The 20106-nt window shown below is 37.2% G+C and overlaps 26 non-coding genes across 26 annotated transcripts; all 26 read right to left on the bottom strand.

Moving 5' to 3' along the window:
• Positions 1 to 127: 127 nt before the first annotated feature.
• LOC145657677 (U4 spliceosomal RNA) lies at positions 128 to 268 on the bottom strand. Its single transcript, XR_014123553.1, has one exon. It is a non-coding gene; the product is annotated as a U4 spliceosomal RNA (small nuclear RNA).
• A 635-nt stretch (positions 269 to 903) lies between these two features.
• Positions 904 to 1044, bottom strand: LOC145657822 (U4 spliceosomal RNA). Its single transcript, XR_014123696.1, has one exon. It is a non-coding gene; the product is annotated as a U4 spliceosomal RNA (small nuclear RNA).
• A 634-nt stretch (positions 1045 to 1678) lies between these two features.
• Positions 1679 to 1819, bottom strand: LOC145657715 (U4 spliceosomal RNA). The gene has a single exon (XR_014123590.1). It is a non-coding gene; the product is annotated as a U4 spliceosomal RNA (small nuclear RNA).
• A 634-nt stretch (positions 1820 to 2453) lies between these two features.
• On the bottom strand, positions 2454 to 2594 carry LOC145657676 (U4 spliceosomal RNA). Its single transcript, XR_014123552.1, has one exon. It is a non-coding gene; the product is annotated as a U4 spliceosomal RNA (small nuclear RNA).
• A 635-nt stretch (positions 2595 to 3229) lies between these two features.
• Positions 3230 to 3370, bottom strand: LOC145657714 (U4 spliceosomal RNA). The gene has a single exon (XR_014123589.1). It is a non-coding gene; the product is annotated as a U4 spliceosomal RNA (small nuclear RNA).
• Positions 3371 to 4004: 634 nt separating this feature from the next.
• LOC145657713 (U4 spliceosomal RNA) lies at positions 4005 to 4145 on the bottom strand. The gene has a single exon (XR_014123588.1). It is a non-coding gene; the product is annotated as a U4 spliceosomal RNA (small nuclear RNA).
• Positions 4146 to 4776: 631 nt separating this feature from the next.
• On the bottom strand, positions 4777 to 4917 carry LOC145657773 (U4 spliceosomal RNA). The gene has a single exon (XR_014123648.1). It is a non-coding gene; the product is annotated as a U4 spliceosomal RNA (small nuclear RNA).
• A 634-nt stretch (positions 4918 to 5551) lies between these two features.
• LOC145657757 (U4 spliceosomal RNA) lies at positions 5552 to 5692 on the bottom strand. The gene has a single exon (XR_014123632.1). It is a non-coding gene; the product is annotated as a U4 spliceosomal RNA (small nuclear RNA).
• Positions 5693 to 6326: 634 nt separating this feature from the next.
• LOC145657821 (U4 spliceosomal RNA) lies at positions 6327 to 6467 on the bottom strand. The gene has a single exon (XR_014123695.1). It is a non-coding gene; the product is annotated as a U4 spliceosomal RNA (small nuclear RNA).
• A 634-nt stretch (positions 6468 to 7101) lies between these two features.
• Positions 7102 to 7242, bottom strand: LOC145657788 (U4 spliceosomal RNA). Its single transcript, XR_014123663.1, has one exon. It is a non-coding gene; the product is annotated as a U4 spliceosomal RNA (small nuclear RNA).
• Positions 7243 to 7876: 634 nt separating this feature from the next.
• Positions 7877 to 8017, bottom strand: LOC145657756 (U4 spliceosomal RNA). The gene has a single exon (XR_014123631.1). It is a non-coding gene; the product is annotated as a U4 spliceosomal RNA (small nuclear RNA).
• Positions 8018 to 8651: 634 nt separating this feature from the next.
• Positions 8652 to 8792, bottom strand: LOC145657820 (U4 spliceosomal RNA). Its single transcript, XR_014123694.1, has one exon. It is a non-coding gene; the product is annotated as a U4 spliceosomal RNA (small nuclear RNA).
• A 634-nt stretch (positions 8793 to 9426) lies between these two features.
• On the bottom strand, positions 9427 to 9567 carry LOC145657712 (U4 spliceosomal RNA). Its single transcript, XR_014123587.1, has one exon. It is a non-coding gene; the product is annotated as a U4 spliceosomal RNA (small nuclear RNA).
• Positions 9568 to 10201: 634 nt separating this feature from the next.
• Positions 10202 to 10342, bottom strand: LOC145657810 (U4 spliceosomal RNA). The gene has a single exon (XR_014123684.1). It is a non-coding gene; the product is annotated as a U4 spliceosomal RNA (small nuclear RNA).
• Positions 10343 to 10976: 634 nt separating this feature from the next.
• On the bottom strand, positions 10977 to 11117 carry LOC145657819 (U4 spliceosomal RNA). Its single transcript, XR_014123693.1, has one exon. It is a non-coding gene; the product is annotated as a U4 spliceosomal RNA (small nuclear RNA).
• A 634-nt stretch (positions 11118 to 11751) lies between these two features.
• Positions 11752 to 11892, bottom strand: LOC145657746 (U4 spliceosomal RNA). Its single transcript, XR_014123621.1, has one exon. It is a non-coding gene; the product is annotated as a U4 spliceosomal RNA (small nuclear RNA).
• Positions 11893 to 12527: 635 nt separating this feature from the next.
• On the bottom strand, positions 12528 to 12668 carry LOC145657818 (U4 spliceosomal RNA). Its single transcript, XR_014123692.1, has one exon. It is a non-coding gene; the product is annotated as a U4 spliceosomal RNA (small nuclear RNA).
• A 634-nt stretch (positions 12669 to 13302) lies between these two features.
• On the bottom strand, positions 13303 to 13443 carry LOC145657711 (U4 spliceosomal RNA). The gene has a single exon (XR_014123586.1). It is a non-coding gene; the product is annotated as a U4 spliceosomal RNA (small nuclear RNA).
• Positions 13444 to 14077: 634 nt separating this feature from the next.
• LOC145657675 (U4 spliceosomal RNA) lies at positions 14078 to 14218 on the bottom strand. The gene has a single exon (XR_014123551.1). It is a non-coding gene; the product is annotated as a U4 spliceosomal RNA (small nuclear RNA).
• Positions 14219 to 14853: 635 nt separating this feature from the next.
• LOC145657710 (U4 spliceosomal RNA) lies at positions 14854 to 14994 on the bottom strand. Its single transcript, XR_014123585.1, has one exon. It is a non-coding gene; the product is annotated as a U4 spliceosomal RNA (small nuclear RNA).
• A 634-nt stretch (positions 14995 to 15628) lies between these two features.
• LOC145657768 (U4 spliceosomal RNA) lies at positions 15629 to 15769 on the bottom strand. Its single transcript, XR_014123643.1, has one exon. It is a non-coding gene; the product is annotated as a U4 spliceosomal RNA (small nuclear RNA).
• Positions 15770 to 16403: 634 nt separating this feature from the next.
• On the bottom strand, positions 16404 to 16544 carry LOC145657786 (U4 spliceosomal RNA). The gene has a single exon (XR_014123661.1). It is a non-coding gene; the product is annotated as a U4 spliceosomal RNA (small nuclear RNA).
• A 634-nt stretch (positions 16545 to 17178) lies between these two features.
• Positions 17179 to 17319, bottom strand: LOC145657709 (U4 spliceosomal RNA). Its single transcript, XR_014123584.1, has one exon. It is a non-coding gene; the product is annotated as a U4 spliceosomal RNA (small nuclear RNA).
• Positions 17320 to 17953: 634 nt separating this feature from the next.
• On the bottom strand, positions 17954 to 18094 carry LOC145657771 (U4 spliceosomal RNA). Its single transcript, XR_014123646.1, has one exon. It is a non-coding gene; the product is annotated as a U4 spliceosomal RNA (small nuclear RNA).
• A 634-nt stretch (positions 18095 to 18728) lies between these two features.
• On the bottom strand, positions 18729 to 18869 carry LOC145657755 (U4 spliceosomal RNA). The gene has a single exon (XR_014123630.1). It is a non-coding gene; the product is annotated as a U4 spliceosomal RNA (small nuclear RNA).
• Positions 18870 to 19503: 634 nt separating this feature from the next.
• On the bottom strand, positions 19504 to 19644 carry LOC145657817 (U4 spliceosomal RNA). Its single transcript, XR_014123691.1, has one exon. It is a non-coding gene; the product is annotated as a U4 spliceosomal RNA (small nuclear RNA).
• Positions 19645 to 20106: the final 462 nt, after the last annotated feature.

The following is a 20106-nucleotide window of genomic DNA, read 5'->3' as shown; positions in this document are numbered from 1 at the left end:
AAACAAACAAAATCTCACCAGCACAAACACAAGAAAGCAATAAACAGAAGAACAACCAACAATAACACTATGACTTTCCAAACAAAAAACAAATCAGTAACAATAACGACTTTCACAATTTGACAAGTCTCCAAAGAGACTAGCAAAAATTGCCATGGCTGACTATGTTTCAAGTCATCCAAGCGGGGTATTGGGTAAAGTTTTCAACCAGCAATGATCACGCTTCGGATAAACCTCATAAGCTACGATATTGCCTCTACGAAAGAATAAGACAGCAATCCAGAAGGAAAAGTACATAGGATCCGCACAGAGAAACTCATGAATGGAATCTGTTTTGACATCATGCACAAATGAATTGCTGTATGTTCAAGTAGCCAAAAAACATCAAATGTATAAATATCATTTTGGGGGGAAGCTATAGTCATGATCAAACTAATGGCATAAAAAAACAATAATGCATGGGCAACAGCAAAAAGGATCATGGGAATTATAGCACTGTAAAGGCGGAGTCAAAGTAGGGAACAATGAGTGCAGGAGGAATGAAATATGGAACATCATGTGGATGCTGCCCATACAAGTGAGTACAGGCATTTGCCAGGGTAAATAATAGCTCAAGAAGCCAGCAGACAGAAAGGAGTCACTTGCCATTAAGATACCATCATTCCCATATTATCTCAACAAAACAAAAAAAGAATCAACTAAACTGCTCAAGAAATATAATGGGATTGTAAACTTGCATAGACTGTGCACCCAACACAGTGGACAGTGAATTATAAAAACAAACAAAATCTCTCCAGCACAAACATAAGAAAGCAATAAACAGAAGAACAACCAACAATAACACTATGACTTTCCAAACAAAAAACAAATCAGTAACAATAATGACTTTCACAATTTGACAAGTCTCCAAAGAGACTAGCAAAAATTGCCATGGCTGACTATTTTCCAAGTCATCCAAGCGGGGTATTGGGTAAAGTTTTCAACCAGCAATGATCACGCTTCGGATAAACCTCATAAGCTACGATATTGCCTCTGCGAAAGAATAAGGCAGCAATCCAGAAGGAAAAGTACATAGGATCTGCACAGAGAAACTCAAGAATTGAATTTGTTTTGACATCATGCACAAATGAATTGCTGTATGTTCAAGTAGCCAAAAAACATCAAATGTATAAATATCATTTTGGGGGGAAGCTATAGTCATGATCAAACTAATGGCATAAAAAAACAATAATGCATGGGCAACAGCAAAAAGGATCATGGGAATTATAGCATTATAAAGGCGGAGTCAAGGAGGGAACAATGAGTACAGGAGGAATGAAATATGGAACATCATGTGGATGCTGCTCATACAAGTGAGTACAGGCATTTGCCAGGGTAAATAATAGCTCAAGAAGCCAGCAGACAGAAAGGAGTCACTTGCCATTAAGATACCATCATTCCCATATTATCTCAACAAAACAAAAAAAGAATCAACTAAACTGCTCAAGAAATATAATGGGATTGTAAACTTGCATAGACTGTGCACCCAACACAGTGGACAGTGAATTATAAAAACAAACAAAATCTCACCAGCACAAACAGAAGAAAGCAATAAACAGAAAAACAACCAACAATAACACTATGACTTTCCAAACAAAAAACAAATCAGTAACAATAATGACTTTCACAATTTGACAAGTCTCCAAGGAGACTAGCAAAAATTGCCATGGCTGACTATTTTTCAAGTCATCCAAGCAGGGTATTGGGTAAAGTTTTCAAACAGCAATGATCACGCTTCGGATAAACCTCATAAGCTACGATATTGCCTCTGCGAAAGAATAAGACAGCAATCCAGAAGGAAAAGTACATAGGATCCGCACAGAGAAACTCATGAATGGAATCTGTTTTGACATCATGCACAAATGAATTGCTGTATGTTCAAGTAGCCAAAAAACATCAAATGTATAAATATCATTTTGGGGGGAAGCTATAGTCATGATCAAACTAATGGCATAAAAAAACAATAATGCATGGGCAACAGCAAAAAGGATCATGGAAATTATAGCACTGTAAAGGCGGAGTCAAGGAGGGAACAATGAGTACAGGAGGAATGAAATATGGAACATCATGTGCATGCTGCCCATACAAGTGAGTACAGGCATTTGCCAGGGTAAATAATAGCTCAAGAAGCCAGCAGACAGAAAGGAGACACTTGCCATTAAGATACCATCATTCCCAAATTACCTCAACAAAACAAAAAAAGAATCAACTAAACTGCTCAAGAAATATAATGGGATTGTAAACTTGCATAGACTGTGCACCCAACACAGTGGACAGTGAATTATAAAAACAAACAAAATCTCACCAGCACAAACACAAGAAAGCAATAAACAGAAGAACAACCAACAATAACACTATGACTTTCCAAACAAAAAACAAATCAGTAACAATAACGACTTTCACAATTTGACAAGTCTCCAAAGAGACTAGCAAAAATTGCCATGGCTGACTATGTTTCAAGTCATCCAAGCGGGGTATTGGGTAAAGTTTTCAACCAGCAATGATCACGCTTCGGATAAACCTCATAAGCTACGATATTGCCTCTACGAAAGAATAAGACAGCAATCCAGAAGGAAAAGTAGATAGGATCTGCACAGAGAAACTCATGAATGGAATCTGTTTTGACATCATGCACAAATGAATTGCTGTATGTTCAAGTAGCCAAAAAACATCAAATGTATAAATATCATTTTGGGGGGAAGCTATAGTCATGATCAAACTAATGGCATAAAAAAACAATAATGCATGGGCAACAGCAAAAAGGATCATGGGAATTATAGCACTGTAAAGGCGGAGTCAAAGTAGGGAACAATGAGTGCAGGAGGAATGAAATATGGAAAATCATGTGGATGCTGCTCATACAAGTGAGTACAGGCATTTGCCAGGGTAAATAATAGCTCAAGAAGCCAGCAGACAGAAAGGAGACACTTGCCATTAAGATACCATCATTCCCAAATTACCTCAACAAAACAAAAAAAGAATCAACTAAACTGCTCAAGAAATATAATGGGATTTTAAACTTGCATAGACAGTGCACCAAACACAGTGGACAGTGAATTATAAAAACAAACAAAATCTCACCAGCACAAACAGAAGAAAGCAATAAACAGAAGAACAACCGACAATAACACTATGACTTTCCAAACAAAAAACAAATCAGTAACAATAATGACTTTCACAATTTGACAAGTCTCCAAGGAGACTAGCAAAAATTGCCATGGCTGACTATTTTTCAAGTCATCCAAGCAGGGTATTGGGTAAAGTTTTCAAACAGCAATGATCACGCTTCGGATAAACCTCATAAGCTACGATATTGCCTCTGCGAAAGAATAAGACAGCAATCCAGAAGGAAAAGTACATAGGATCCGCACAGAGAAACTCATGAATGGAATCTGTTTTGACATCATGCACAAATGAATTGCTGTATGTTCAAGTAGCCAAAAAACATCAAATGTATAAATATCATTTTGGGGGGAAGCTATAGTCATGATCAAACTAATGGCATAAAAAAACAATAATGCATGGGCAACAGCAAAAAGGATCATGGAAATTATAGCACTGTAAAGGCGGAGTCAAGGAGGGAACAATGAGTACAGGAGGAATGAAATATGGAACATCATGTGCATGCTGCCCATACAAGTGAGTACAGGCATTTGCCAGGGTAAATAATAGCTCAAGAAGCCAGCAGACAGACAGGAGTCACTTGCCATTAAGATACCATCATTCCCAAATTACCTCAACAAAACAAAAAAAGAATCAACTAAACTGCTCAAGAAATATAATGGGATTGTAAACTTGCATAGACTGTGCAGCCAACTCAGTGGACAGTGAATTATAAAAACAAACAAAATCTCTCCAGCACAAACAGAAGAAAGCAATAAACAGAAGAACAACCAACAATAACACTATGACTTTCCAAACAAAAAACAAATCAGTAACAATAATGACTTTCACAATTTGACAAGTCTCCAAGGAGACTAGCAAAAATTGCCATGGCTGACTATTTTTCAAGTCATCCAAGCAGGGTATTGGGTAAAGTTTTCAAACAGCAATGATCACGCTTCGGATAAACCTCATAAGCTACGATATTGCCTCTGCGAAAGAATAAGACAGCAATCCAGAAGGAAAAGTACATAGGATCTGCACAGAGAAACACATGAATGGAATCTGTTTTGACATCATGCACAAATGAATTGCTGTATGTTCAAGTAGCCAAAAAACATCAAATGTATAAATATCATTTTGGGGGGAAGCTATAGTCATGATCAAACTAATGGCATAAAAAAACAATAATGCATGGGCAACAGCAAAAAGGATCATGGAAATTATAGCACTGTAAAGGCGGAGTCAAGGAGGGAACAATGAGTACAGGAGGAATGAAATATGGAACATCATGTGCATGCTGCCCATACAAGTGAGTACAGGCATTTGCCAGGGTAAATAATAGCTCAAGAAGCCAGCAGACAGACAGGAGTCACTTGCCATTAAGATACCATCATTCCCATATTATCTCAACAAAACAAAAAAAGAATCAACTAAACTGCTCAAGAAATATAATGGGATTGTAAACTTGCATAGACTGTGCACTCAACACAGTGGACAGTGAATTATAAAAACAAACAAAATCTCTCCAGCACAAACAGAAGAAAGCAATAAACAGAACAACCAACAATAACAATATCACTTTCCAAACAAAAAACAAATCAGTAACAATAATGACTTTCACAATTCGACAAGTCTCCAAAGAGACTAGCAAAAATCGCCATGGCTGACTATTTTTCAAGTCATCCAAGCGGGGTATTGGGTAAAGTTTTCAACCAGCAATGATCATGCTTCGGATAAACCTCATAAGGTACGATATTGCCTCTGCAAAAGAATAAGACAGCAATCCAGAAGGAAAAGTACATAGGATCTGCACAGAGAAACTCAAGAATGGAATCTGTTTTGACATCATGCACAAATGAATTGCTGTATGTTCAAGTAGCCAAAAAACATCAAATGTATAAATATCATTTTGGGGGGAAGCTATAGTCATGATCAAACTAATGGCATAAAAAAACAATAATGCATGGGCAACAGCAAAAAGGATCATGGGAATTATAGCACTGTAAAGGCGGAGTCAAGGAGGGAACAATGAGTACAGGAGGAATGAAATATGGAACATCATGTGCATGCTGCCCATACAAGTGAGTACAGGCATTTGCCAGGGTAAATAATAGCTCAAGAAGCCAGCAGACAGAAAGGAGTCACTTGCCATTAAGATACCATCATTCCCATATTATCTCAACAAAACAAAAAAAGAATCAACTAAACTGCTCAAGAAATATAATGGGATTGTAAACTTGCATAGACTGTGCACCCAACACAGTGGACAGTGAATTATAAAAACAAACAAAATCTCTCCAGCACAAACATAAGAAAGCAATAAACAGAAGAACAACCAACAATAACACTATGACTTTCCAAACAAAAAACAAATCAGTAACAATAATGACTTTCACAATTTGACAAGTCTCCAAAGAGACTAGCAAAAATTGCCATGGCTGACTATTTTTCAAGTCATCCAAGCAGGGTATTGGGTAAAGTTTTCAACCAGCAATGATCATGCTTCGGATAAACCTCATAAGGTACGATATTGCCTCTGCAAAAGAATAAGACAGTAATCCAGAAGGAAAAGTACATAGGATCTGCACAGAGAAACTCATGAATGGAATCTGTTTTGACATCATGCACAAATGAATTGCTGTATGTTCAAGTAGCCAAAAAACATCAAATGTATAAATATCATTTTGGGGGGAAGCTATAGTCATGATCAAACTAATGGCATAAAAAAACAATAATGCATGGGCAACAGCAAAAAGGATCATAGGAATTATAGCACTGTAAAGGCGGAGTCAAGTAGGGAACAATGAGTACAGGAGGAATGAAATATGGAACATCATGTGCATGCTGCCCATACAAGTGAGTACAGGCATTTGCCAGGGTAAATAATAGCTCAAGAAGCCAGCAGACAGACAGGAGTCACTTGCCATTAAGATACCATCATTCCCATATTATCTCAACAAAACAAAAAAAGAATCAACTAAACTGCTCAAGAAATATAATGGGATTGTAAACTTGCATAGACTGTGCACCCAACACAGTGGACAGTGAATTATAAAAACAAACAAAATCTCTCCAGCACAAACATAAGAAAGCAATAAACAGAAGAACAACCAACAATAACACTATGACTTTCCAAACAAAAAACAAATCAGTAACAATAATGACTTTCACAATTTGACAAGTCTCCAAAGAGACTAGCAAAAATTGCCATGGCTGACTATTTTCCAAGTCATCCAAGCGGGGTATTGGGTAAAGTTTTCAACCAGCAATGATCACGCTTCGGATAAACCTCATAAGCTACGATATTGCCTCTGCGAAAGAATAAGGCAGCAATCCAGAAGGAAAAGTACATAGGATCTGCACAGAGAAACACATGAATGGAATCTGTTTTGACATCATGCACAAATGAATTGCTGTATGTTCAAGTAGCCAAAAAACATCAAATGTATAAATATCATTTTGGGGGGAAGCTATAGTCATGATCAAACTAATGGCATAAAAAAACAATAATGCATGGGCAACAGCAAAAAGGATCATGGAAATTATAGCACTGTAAAGGCGGAGTCAAGGAGGGAACAATGAGTACAGGAGGAATGAAATATGGAACATCATGTGCATGCTGCCCATACAAGTGAGTACAGGCATTTGCCAGGGTAAATAATAGCTCAAGAAGCCAGCAGACAGACAGGAGTCACTTGCCATTAAGATACCATCATTCCCATATTATCTCAACAAAACAAAAAAAGAATCAACTAAACTGCTCAAGAAATATAATGGGATTGTAAACTTGCATAGACTGTGCACTCAACACAGTGGACAGTGAATTATAAAAACAAACAAAATCTCTCCAGCACAAACAGAAGAAAGCAATAAACAGAAGAACAACCAACAATAACAATATCACTTTCCAAACAAAAAACAAATCAGTAACAATAATGACTTTCACAATTCGACAAGTCTCCAAAGAGACTAGCAAAAATCGCCATGGCTGACTATTTTTCAAGTCATCCAAGCGGGGTATTGGGTAAAGTTTTCAACCAGCAATGATCATGCTTCGAATAAACCTCATAAGGTACGATATTGCCTCTGCAAAAGAATAAGACAGCAATCCAGAAGGAAAAGTACATAGGATCTGCACAGAGAAACTCAAGAATGGAATCTGTTTTGACATCATGCACAAATGAATTGCTGTATGTTCAAGTAGCCAAAAAACATCAAATGTATAAATATCATTTTGGGGGGAAGCTATAGTCATGATCAAACTAATGGCATAAAAAAACAATAATGCATGGGCAACAGCAAAAAGGATCATGGGAATTATAGCACTGTAAAGGCGGAGTCAAGGAGGGAACAATGAGTACAGGAGGAATGAAATATGGAACATCATGTGCATGCTGCCCATACAAGTGAGTACAGGCATTTGCCAGGGTAAATAATAGCTCAAGAAGCCAGCAGACAGAAAGGAGTCACTTGCCATTAAGATACCATCATTCCCATATTATCTCAACAAAACAAAAAAAGAATCAACTAAACTGCTCAAGAAATATAATGGGATTGTAAACTTGCATAGACTGTGCACCCAACACAGTGGACAGTGAATTATAAAAACAAACAAAATCTCTCCAGCACAAACATAAGAAAGCAATAAACAGAAGAACAACCAACAATAACACTATGACTTTCCAAACAAAAAACAAATCAGTAACAATAATGACTTTCACAATTTGACAAGTCTCCAAAGAGACTAGCAAAAATTGCCATGGCTGACTATTTTTCAAGTCATCCAAGCAGGGTATTGGGTAAAGTTTTCAACCAGCAATGATCATGCTTCGGATAAACCTCATAAGGTACGATATTGCCTCTGCAAAAGAATAAGACAGCAATCCAGAAGGAAAAGTACATAGGATCTGCACAGAGAAACTCATGAATGGAATCTGTTTTGACATCATGCACAAATGAATTGCTGTATGTTCAAGTAGCCAAAAAACATCAAATGTATAAATATCATTTTGGGGGGAAGCTATAGTCATGATCAAACTAATGGCATAAAAAAACAATAATGCATGGGCAACAGCAAAAAGGATCATAGGAATTATAGCACTGTAAAGGCGGAGTCAAGTAGGGAACAATGAGTACAGGAGGAATGAAATATGGAACATCATGTGCATGCTGCCCATACAAGTGAGTACAGGCATTTGCCAGGGTAAATAATAGCTCAAGAAGCCAGCAGACAGACAGGAGTCACTTGCCATTAAGATACCATCATTCCCATATTATCTCAACAAAACAAAAAAAGAATCAACTAAACTGCTCAAGAAATATAATGGGATTGTAAACTTGCATAGACTGTGCACCCAACACAGTGGACAGTGAATTATAAAAACAAACAAAATCTCTCCAGCACAAACATAAGAAAGCAATAAACAGAAGAACAACCAACAATAACACTATGACTTTCCAAACAAAAAACAAATCAGTAACAATAATGACTTTCACAATTTGACAAGTCTCCAAAGAGACTAGCAAAAATTGCCATGGCTGACTATTTTCCAAGTCATCCAAGCGGGGTATTGGGTAAAGTTTTCAACCAGCAATGATCACGCTTCGGATAAACCTCATAAGCTACGATATTGCCTCTGCGAAAGAATAAGGCAGCAATCCAGAAGGAAAAGTACATAGGATCTGCACAGAGAAACTCAAGAATTGAATTTGTTTTGACATCATGCACAAATGAATTGCTGTATGTTCAAGTAGCCAAAAAACATCAAATGTATAAATATCATTTTGGGGGGAAGCTATAGTCATGATCAAACTAATGGCATAAAAAAACAATAATGCATGGGCAACAGCAAAAAGGATCATGGGAATTATAGCATTATAAAGGCGGAGTCAAGGAGGGAACAATGAGTACAGGAGGAATGAAATATGGAACATCATGTGGATGCTGCTCATACAAGTGAGTACAGGCATTTGCCAGGGTAAATAATAGCTCAAGAAGCCAGCAGACAGAAAGGAGTCACTTGCCATTAAGATACCATCATTCCCATATTATCTCAACAAAACAAAAAAAGAATCAACTAAACTGCTCAAGAAATATAATGGGATTGTAAACTTGCATAGACTGTGCACCCAACACAGTGGACAGTGAATTATAAAAACAAACAAAATCTCACCAGCACAAACAGAAGAAAGCAATAAACAGAAAAACAACCAACAATAACACTATGACTTTCCAAACAAAAAACAAATCAGTAACAATAATGACTTTCACAATTTGACAAGTCTCCAAGGAGACTAGCAAAAATTGCCATGGCTGACTATTTTTCAAGTCATCCAAGCAGGGTATTGGGTAAAGTTTTCAAACAGCAATGATCACGCTTCGGATAAACCTCATAAGCTACGATATTGCCTCTGCGAAAGAATAAGACAGCAATCCAGAAGGAAAAGTACATAGGATCCGCACAGAGAAACTCATGAATGGAATCTGTTTTGACATCATGCACAAATGAATTGCTGTATGTTCAAGTAGCCAAAAAACATCAAATGTATAAATATCATTTTGGGGGGAAGCTATAGTCATGATCAAACTAATGGCATAAAAAAACAATAATGCATGGGCAACAGCAAAAAGGATCATGGAAATTATAGCACTGTAAAGGCGGAGTCAAGGAGGGAACAATGAGTACAGGAGGAATGAAATATGGAACATCATGTGCATGCTGCCCATACAAGTGAGTACAGGCATTTGCCAGGGTAAATAATAGCTCAAGAAGCCAGCAGACAGAAAGGAGACACTTGCCATTAAGATACCATCATTCCCAAATTACCTCAACAAAACAAAAAAAGAATCAACTAAACTGCTCAAGAAATATAATGGGATTGTAAACTTGCATAGACTGTGCACCCAACACAGTGGACAGTGAATTATAAAAACAAACAAAATCTCACCAGCACAAACACAAGAAAGCAATAAACAGAAGAACAACCAACAATAACACTATGACTTTCCAAACAAAAAACAAATCAGTAACAATAATGACTTTCACAATTTGACAAGTCTCCAAAGAGACTAGCAAAAATTGCCATGGCTGACTATTTTCCAAGTCATCCAAGCGGGGTATTGGGTAAAGTTTTCAACCAGCAATGATCACGCTTCGGATAAACCTCATAAGCTACGATATTGCCTCTGCGAAAAAATAAGACAGCAATTCAGAAGGAAAAGTACATAGGATCTGCACAGAGAAACTCATGAATGGAATCTTTTTTGACATCATGCACAAATGAATTGCTGTATGTTCAAGTAGCCAAAAAACATCAAATGTATAAATATAATTTTGGGGGGAAGCTATAGTCATGATCAAACTAATGGCATAAAAAAACAATAATGCATGGGCAACAGCAAAAAGGATCATGGGAATTATAGCACTGTAAAGGCGGAGTCAAGGAGGGAACAATGAGTACAGGAGGAATGAAATATGGAACATCATGTGCATGCTGCCCATACAAGTGTGTACAGGCATTTGCCAGGGTAAATAATAGCTCAAGAAACCAGCAGACAGACAGGAGTCACTTGCCATTAAGATACCATCATTCCCAAATTACCTCAACAAAACAAAAAAAGAATCAACTAAACTGCTCAAGAAATATAATGGGATTGTAAACTTGCATAGACTGTGCAGCCAACTCAGTGGACAGTGAATTATAAAAACAAACAAAATCTCTCCAGCACAAACATAAGAAAGCAATAAACAGAAGAACAACCAACAATAACACTATGACTTTCCAAACAAAAAACAAATCAGTAACAATAATGACTTTCACAATTTGACAATTCTCCAAAGAGACTAGCAAAAATTGCCATGGCTGACTATTTTCCAAGTCATCCAAGCGGGGTATTGGGTAAAGTTTTCAACCAGCAATGATCACGCTTCGGATAAACCTCATAAGCTACGATATTGCCTCTGCGAAAGAATAAGGCAGCAATCCAGAAGGAAAAGTACATAGGATCTGCACAGAGAAACTCAAGAATTGAATTTGTTTTGACATCATGCACAAATGAATTGCTGTATGTTCAAGTAGCCAAAAAACATCAAATGTATAAATATCATTTTGGGGGGAAGCTATAGTCATGATCAAACTAATGGCATAAAAAAACAATAATGCATGGGCAACAGCAAAAAGGATCATGGAAATTATAGCACTGTAAAGGCGGAGTCAAGGAGGGAACAATGAGTACAGGAGGAATGAAATATGGAACATCATGTGCATGCTGCCCATACAAGTGAGTACAGGCATTTGCCAGGGTAAATAATAGCTCAAGAAGCCAGCAGACAGAAAGGAGACACTTGCCATTAAGATACCATCATTCCCAAATTACCTCAACAAAACAAAAAAAGAATCAACTAAACTGCTCAAGAAATATAATGGGATTGTAAACTTGCATAGACTGTGCACCCAACACAGTGGACAGTGAATTATAAAAACAAACAAAATCTCACCAGCACAAACACAAGAAAGCAATAAACAGAAGAACAACCAACAATAACACTATGACTTTCCAAACAAAAAACAAATCAGTAACAATAACGACTTTCACAATTTGACAAGTCTCCAAAGAGACTAGCAAAAATTGCCATGGCTGACTATGTTTCAAGTCATCCAAGCGGGGTATTGGGTAAAGTTTTCAACCAGCAATGATCACGCTTCGGATAAACCTCCTAAGCTACGATATTGCCTCTACGAAAGAATAAGACAGCAATCCAGAAGGAAAAGTACATAGGATCCGCACAGAGAAACTCATGAATGGAATCTGTTTTGACATCATGCACAAATGAATTGCTGTATGTTCAAGTAGCCAAAAAACATCAAATGTATAAATATCATTTTGGGGGGAAGCTATAGTCATGATCAAACTAATGGCATAAAAAAACAATAATGCATGGGCAACAGCAAAAAGGATCATGGGAATTATAGCACTGTAAAGGCGGAGTCAAAGTAGGGAACAATGAGTGCAGGAGGAATGAAATATGGAACATCATGTGGATGCTGCCCATACAAGTGAGTACAGGCATTTGCCAGGGTAAATAATAGCTCAAGAAGCCAGCAGACAGAAAGGAGTCACTTGCCATTAAGATACCATCATTCCCATATTATCTCAACAAAACAAAAAAAGAATCAACTAAACTGCTCAAGAAATATAATGGGATTGTAAACTTGCATAGACTGTGCACCCAACACAGTGGACAGTGAATTATAAAAACAAACAAAATCTCTCCAGCACAAACATAAGAAAGCAATAAACAGAAGAACAACCAACAATAACACTATGACTTTCCAAACAAAAAACAAATCAGTAACAATAATGACTTTCACAATTTGACAAGTCTCCAAAGAGACTAGCAAAAATTGCCATGGCTGACTATTTTCCAAGTCATCCAAGCGGGGTATTGGGTAAAGTTTTCAACCAGCAATGATCACGCTTCGGATAAACCTCATAAGCTACGATATTGCCTCTGCGAAAGAATAAGGCAGCAATCCAGAAGGAAAAGTACATAGGATCTGCACAGAGAAACTCAAGAATTGAATTTGTTTTGACATCATGCACAAATGAATTGCTGTATGTTCAAGTAGCCAAAAAACATCAAATGTATAAATATCATTTTGGGGGGAAGCTATAGTCATGATCAAACTAATGGCATAAAAAAACAATAATGCATGGGCAACAGCAAAAAGGATCATGGGAATTATAGCATTATAAAGGCGGAGTCAAGGAGGGAACAATGAGTACAGGAGGAATGAAATATGGAACATCATGTGGATGCTGCTCATACAAGTGAGTACAGGCATTTGCCAGGGTAAATAATAGCTCAAGAAGCCAGCAGACAGAAAGGAGTCACTTGCCATTAAGATACCATCATTCCCATATTATCTCAACAAAACAAAAAAAGAATCAACTAAACTGCTCAAGAAATATAATGGGATTGTAAACTTGCATAGACTGTGCACCCAACACAGTGGACAGTGAATTATAAAAACAAACAAAATCTCACCAGCACAAACAGAAGAAAGCAATAAACAGAAAAACAACCAACAATAACACTATGACTTTCCAAACAAAAAACAAATCAGTAACAATAATGACTTTCACAATTTGACAAGTCTCCAAGGAGACTAGCAAAAATTGCCATGGCTGACTATTTTTCAAGTCATCCAAGCAGGGTATTGGGTAAAGTTTTCAAACAGCAATGATCACGCTTCGGATAAACCTCATAAGCTACGATATTGCCTCTGCGAAAGAATAAGACAGCAATCCAGAAGGAAAAGTACATAGGATCCGCACAGAGAAACTCATGAATGGAATCTGTTTTGACATCATGCACAAATGAATTGCTGTATGTTCAAGTAGCCAAAAAACATCAAATGTATAAATATCATTTTGGGGGGAAGCTATAGTCATGATCAAACTAATGGCATAAAAAAACAATAATGCATGGGCAACAGCAAAAAGGATCATGGAAATTATAGCACTGTAAAGGCGGAGTCAAGGAGGGAACAATGAGTACAGGAGGAATGAAATATGGAACATCATGTGCATGCTGCCCATACAAGTGAGTACAGGCATTTGCCAGGGTAAATAATAGCTCAAGAAGCCAGCAGACAGAAAGGAGACACTTGCCATTAAGATACCATCATTCCCAAATTACCTCAACAAAACAAAAAAAGAATCAACTAAACTGCTCAAGAAATATAATGGGATTGTAAACTTGCATAGACTGTGCACCCAACACAGTGGACAGTGAATTATAAAAACAAACAAAATCTCACCAGCACAAACACAAGAAAGCAATAAACAGAAGAACAACCAACAATAACACTATGACTTTCCAAACAAAAAACAAATCAGTAACAATAACGACTTTCACAATTTGACAAGTCTCCAAAGAGACTAGCAAAAATTGCCATGGCTGACTATGTTTCAAGTCATCCAAGCGGGGTATTGGGTAAAGTTTTCAACCAGCAATGATCACGCTTCGGATAAACCTCATAAGCTACGATATTGCCTCTACGAAAGAATAAGACAGCAATCCAGAAGGAAAAGTAGATAGGATCTGCACAGAGAAACTCATGAATGGAATCTGTTTTGACATCATGCACAAATGAATTGCTGTATGTTCAAGTAGCCAAAAAACATCAAATGTATAAATATCATTTTGGGGGGAAGCTATAGTCATGATCAAACTAATGGCATAAAAAAACAATAATGCATGGGCAACAGCAAAAAGGATCATGGGAATTATAGCACTGTAAAGGCGGAGTCAAAGTAGGGAACAATGAGTGCAGGAGGAATGAAATATGGAAAATCATGTGGATGCTGCTCATACAAGTGAGTACAGGCATTTGCCAGGGTAAATAATAGCTCAAGAAGCCAGCAGACAGAAAGGAGACACTTGCCATTAAGATACCATCATTCCCAAATTACCTCAACAAAACAAAAAAAGAATCAACTAAACTGCTCAAGAAATATAATGGGATTTTAAACTTGCATAGACAGTGCACCAAACACAGTGGACAGTGAATTATAAAAACAAACAAAATCTCACCAGCACAAACAGAAGAAAGCAATAAACAGAAGAACAACCGACAATAACACTATGACTTTCCAAACAAAAAACAAATCAGTAACAATAATGACTTTCACAATTTGACAAGTCTCCAAGGAGACTAGCAAAAATTGCCATGGCTGACTATTTTTCAAGTCATCCAAGCAGGGTATTGGGTAAAGTTTTCAAACAGCAATGATCACGCTTCGGATAAACCTCATAAGCTACGATATTGCCTCTGCGAAAGAATAAGACAGCAATCCAGAAGGAAAAGTACATAGGATCCGCACAGAGAAACTCATGAATGGAATCTGTTTTGACATCATGCACAAATGAATTGCTGTATGTTCAAGTAGCCAAAAAACATCAAATGTATAAATATCATTTTGGGGGGAAGCTATAGTCATGATCAAACTAATGGCATAAAAAAACAATAATGCATGGGCAACAGCAAAAAGGATCATGGAAATTATAGCACTGTAAAGGCGGAGTCAAGGAGGGAACAATGAGTACAGGAGGAATGAAATATGGAACATCATGTGCATGCTGCCCATACAAGTGAGTACAGGCATTTGCCAGGGTAAATAATAGCTCAAGAAGCCAGCAGACAGAAAGGAGACACTTGCCATTAAGATACCATCATTCCCAAATTACCTCAACAAAACAAAAAAAGAATCAACTAAACTGCTCAAGAAATATAATGGGATTGTAAACTTGCATAGACTGTGCACCCAACACAGTGGACAGTGAATTATAAAAACAAACAAAATCTCACCAGCACAAACACAAGAAAGCAATAAACAGAAGAACAACCAACAATAACACTATGACTTTCCAAACAAAAAACAAATCAGTAACAATAACAACTTTCACAATTTGACAAGTCTCCAAAGAGACTAGCAAAAATTGCCACGACTGACTATTTTTCAAGTCATCCAAGCAGGGTATTGGGTAAAGTTTTCAACCAGCAATGATCACGCTTCGGATAAACCTCATAAGCTACGATATTGCCTCTACGAAAGAATAAGACAGCAATCCAGAAGGAAAAGTACATAGGATCTGCACAGAGAAACACATGAATGGAATCTGTTTTGACATCATGCACAAATGAATTGCTGTATGTTCAAGTAGCCAAAAAACATCAAATGTATAAATATCATTTTGGGGGGAAGCTATAGTCATGATCAAACTAATGGCATAAAAAAACAATAATGCATGGGCAACAGCAAAAAGGATCATGGGAATTATAGCACTGTAAAGGCGGAGTCAAGGAGGGAACAATGAGTACAGGAGGAATGAAATATGGAACATCATGTGCATGCTGCCCATACAAGTGAGTACAGGCATTTGCCAGGGTAAATAATAGCTCAAGAAGCCAGCAGACAGACAGGAGTCACTTGCCATTAAGATACCATCATTCCCAAATTACCTCAACAAAACAAAAAAAGAATCAACTAAACTGCTCAAGAAATATAATGGGATTGTAAACTTGCATAGACTGTGCAGCCAACTCAGTGGACAGTGAATTATAAAAACAAACAAAATCTCTCCAGCACAAACAGAAGAAAGCAATAAACAGAAGAACAACCAACAATAACACTATCACTTTCCAAACAAAAAACAAATCAGTAACAATAATGACTTTCACAATTTGACAAGTCTCCAAAGAGACTAGCAAAAATCGCCATGGCTGACTATTTTTCAAGTCATCCAAGCAGGGTATTGGGTAAAGTTTTCAACCAGCAATGATCATGCTTCGGATAAACCTCATAAGGTACGATATTGCCTCTGCAAAAGAATAAGACAGCAATCCAGAAGGAAAAGTACATAGGATCTGCACAGAGAAACTCATGAATGGAATCTGTTTTGACATCATGCACAAATGAATTGCTGTATGTTCAAGTAGCCAAAAAACATCAAATGTATAAATATCATTTTGGGGGGAAGCTATAGTCATGATCAAACTAATGGCATAAAAAAACAATAATGCATGGGCAACAGCAAAAAGGATCATAGGAATTATAGCACTGTAAAGGCGGAGTCAAGTAGGGAACAATGAGTACAGGAGGAATGAAATATGGAACATCATGTGCATGCTGCCCATACAAGTGAGTACAGGCATTTGCCAGGGTAAATAATAGCTCAAGAAGCCAGCAGACAGAAAGGAGTCACTTGCCCTTAAGATACCATCATTCCCATATTATCTCAACAAAACAAAAAAAGAATCAACTAAACTGCTCAAGAAATATAATGGGATTGTAAACTTGCATAGACTGTGCACCCAACACAGTGGACAGTGAATTATAAAAACAAACAAAATCTCTCCAGCACAAACATAAGAAAGCAATAAACAGAAGAACAACCAACAATAACACTATGACTTTCCAAACAAAAAACAAATCAGTAACAATAATGACTTTCACAATTTGACAAGTCTCCAAGGAGACTAGCAAAAATTGCCATGGCTGACTATTTTTCAAGTCATCCAAGCAGGGTATTGGGTAAAGTTTTCAAACAGCAATGATCACGCTTCGGATAAACCTCATAAGCTACGATATTGCCTCTGCGAAAGAATAAGACAGCAATCCAGAAGGAAAAGTACATAGGATCTGCACAGAGAAACACATGAATGGAATCTGTTTTGACATCATGCACAAATGAATTGCTGTATGTTCAAGTAGCCAAAAAACATCAAATGTATAAATATCATTTTGGGGGGAAGCTATAGTCATGATCAAACTAATGGCATAAAAAAACAATAATGCATGGGCAACAGCAAAAAGGATCATGGAAATTATAGCACTGTAAAGGCGGAGTCAAGGAGGGAACAATGAGTACAGGAGGAATGAAATATGGAACATCATGTGCATGCTGCCCATACAAGTGAGTACAGGCATTTGCCAGGGTAAATAATAGCTCAAGAAGCCAGCAGACAGACAGGAGTCACTTGCCATTAAGATACCATCATTCCCATATTATCTCAACAAAACAAAAAAAGAATCAACTAAACTGCTCAAGAAATATAATGGGATTGTAAACTTGCATAGACTGTGCACTCAACACAGTGGACAGTGAATTATAAAAACAAACAAAATCTCTCCAGCACAAACAGAAGAAAGCAATAAACAGAAGAACAACCAACAATAACAATATCACTTTCCAAACAAAAAACAAATCAGTAACAATAATGACTTTCACAATTCGACAAGTCTCCAAAGAGACTAGCAAAAATCGCCATGGCTGACTATTTTTCAAGTCATCCAAGCGGGGTATTGGGTAAAGTTTTCAACCAGCAATGATCATGCTTCGGATAAACCTCATAAGGTACGATATTGCCTCTGCAAAAGAATAAGACAGCAATCCAGAAGGAAAAGTACATAGGATCTGCACAGAGAAACTCAAGAATGGAATCTGTTTTGACATCATGCACAAATGAATTGCTGTATGTTCAAGTAGCCAAAAAACATCAAATGTATAAATATCATTTTGGGGGGAAGCTATAGTCATGATCAAACTAATGGCATAAAAAAACAATAATGCATGGGCAACAGCAAAAAGGATCATGGGAATTATAGCACTGTAAAGGCGGAGTCAAGGAGGGAACAATGAGTACAGGAGGAATGAAATATGGAACATCATGTGCATGCTGCCCATACAAGTGAGTACAGGCATTTGCCAGGGTAAATAATAGCTCAAGAAGCCAGCAGACAGAAAGGAGTCACTTGCCATTAAGATACCATCATTCCCATATTATCTCAACAAAACAAAAAAAGAATCAACTAAACTGCTCAAGAAATATAATGGGATTGTAAACTTGCATAGACTGTGCACCCAACACAGTGGACAGTGAATTATAAAAACAAACAAAATCTCTCCAGCACAAACATAAGAAAGCAATAAACAGAAGAACAACCAACAATAACACTATGACTTTCCAAACAAAAAACAAATCAGTAACAATAATGACTTTCACAATTTGACAAGTCTCCAAAGAGACTAGCAAAAATTGCCATGGCTGACTATTTTTCAAGTCATCCAAGCAGGGTATTGGGTAAAGTTTTCAACCAGCAATGATCATGCTTCGGATAAACCTCATAAGGTACGATATTGCCTCTGCAAAAGAATAAGACAGCAATCCAGAAGGAAAAGTACATAGGATCTGCACAGAGAAACTCATGAATGGAATCTGTTTTGACATCATGCACAAATGAATTGCTGTATGTTCAAGTAGCCAAAAAACATCAAATGTATAAATATCATTTTGGGGGGAAGCTATAGTCATGATCAAACTAATGGCATAAAAAAACAATAATGCATGGGCAACAGCAAAAAGGATCATAGGAATTATAGCACTGTAAAGGCGGAGTCAAGTAGGGAACAATGAGTACAGGAGGAATGAAATATGGAACATCATGTGCATGCTGCCCATACAAGTGAGTACAGGCATTTGCCAGGGTAAATAATAGCTCAAGAAGCCAGCAGACAGACAGGAGTCACTTGCCATTAAGATACCATCATTCCCATATTATCTCAACAAAACAAAAAAAGAATCAACTAAACTGCTCAAGAAATATAATGGGATTGTAAACTTGCATAGACTGTGCACCCAACACAGTGGACAGTGAATTATAAAAACAAACAAAATCTCTCCAGCACAAACATAAGAAAGCAATAAACAGAAGAACAACCAACAATAACACTATGACTTTCCAAACAAAAAACAAATCAGTAACAATAATGACTTTCACAATTTGACAAGTCTCCAAAGAGACTAGCAAAAATTGCCATGGCTGACTATTTTCCAAGTCATCCAAGCGGGGTATTGGGTAAAGTTTTCAACCAGCAATGATCACGCTTCGGATAAACCTCATAAGCTACGATATTGCCTCTGCGAAAGAATAAGGCAGCAATCCAGAAGGAAAAGTACATAGGATCTGCACAGAGAAACACATGAATGGAATCTGTTTTGACATCATGCACAAATGAATTGCTGTATGTTCAAGTAGCCAAAAAACATCAAATGTATAAATATCATTTTGGGGGGAAGCTATAGTCATGATCAAACTAATGGCATAAAAAAACAATAATGCATGGGCAACAGCAAAAAGGATCATGGAAATTATAGCACTGTAAAGGCGGAGTCAAGGAGGGAACAATGAGTACAGGAGGAATGAAATATGGAACATCATGTGCATGCTGCCCATACAAGTGAGTACAGGCATTTGCCAGGGTAAATAATAGCTCAAGAAGCCAGCAGACAGACAGGAGTCACTTGCCATTAAGATACCATCATTCCCATATTATCTCAACAAAACAAAAAAAGAATCAACTAAACTGCTCAAGAAATATAATGGGATTGTAA

The sequence above is a fragment of the Electrophorus electricus genome, chromosome 4 (assembly GCF_041902795.1).
Source record: "Electrophorus electricus isolate QZ-2024a chromosome 4, ASM4190279v1, whole genome shotgun sequence".
Lineage (NCBI taxonomy): Eukaryota > Metazoa > Chordata > Actinopteri > Gymnotiformes > Gymnotidae > Electrophorus > Electrophorus electricus.
This window is presented reverse-complemented; position numbering and strand designations above follow the sequence as displayed.